Source organism: Oryx dammah, unplaced genomic scaffold, assembly GCF_014754425.2.
Source record: "Oryx dammah isolate SB20612 unplaced genomic scaffold, SCBI_Odam_1.1 HiC_scaffold_19, whole genome shotgun sequence".
Classification (NCBI taxonomy): domain Eukaryota; kingdom Metazoa; phylum Chordata; class Mammalia; order Artiodactyla; family Bovidae; genus Oryx; species Oryx dammah.
Window position 1 is genome coordinate 11,127,424 of NW_024070203.1, and position 706 is coordinate 11,128,129.

Below are 706 nucleotides of genomic sequence, written 5' to 3' on the forward strand. Positions count from 1 at the left end.
CTACTACACCACTTGTGAGGCCTGATAAAGTGAGTATCTGAAACATTTCTAAAGAAGTTCTTTAGGAGATTTAGGAGGGCTTCCCTAGTGACTCAAATGGTACGTAATCTGCCTGCAATGTAAGATACCAGGATTCAATCCCTGGGCTGGAAAGACCCCCTGGAGAAAAGAATGGCTACTCATTCTAATATTCGTGTCTGGAGAATTCCATGGACAGAGGAACCTGGTGGACTCCTGTCCATGGGCTCTCAAAAAGTCAGAGATGACTGAGCAACTAATACTTAGGAGATATAGGAGGGAAATAATTACACAGGTGAACTCTACAAATTTTTGGTATAAGATATTTTGTGTCTCTCTCCTCTCAAAAAGGACTTCCCAAGTGGTGCTAGTGGTAAATAACCTGCCTGCCAATGCTGGAGATATAAGAGACACGGGTTGGATCCCTGGGTCAGGAAGATCTCCTAAAGGAGGGCATGGCAAACTATTTTAGTATTCATGCCTGGAGAATTCCAAGTACCCTGGCAGGCTACATTTAATAGGGTCACAAAGAGTCAGATATGACTTCAGTTAGTTCAGTTCAGTTCAGTCACTCAGATGTGTCCAACTCTTTGAGACCCCATGAATTGTAGCACTCCAGGACTCCCTGTCCATCACCAACTCCTGGAATTAATCAAACTCACATCTGTCGAAGTCAGTGATGCCGTTC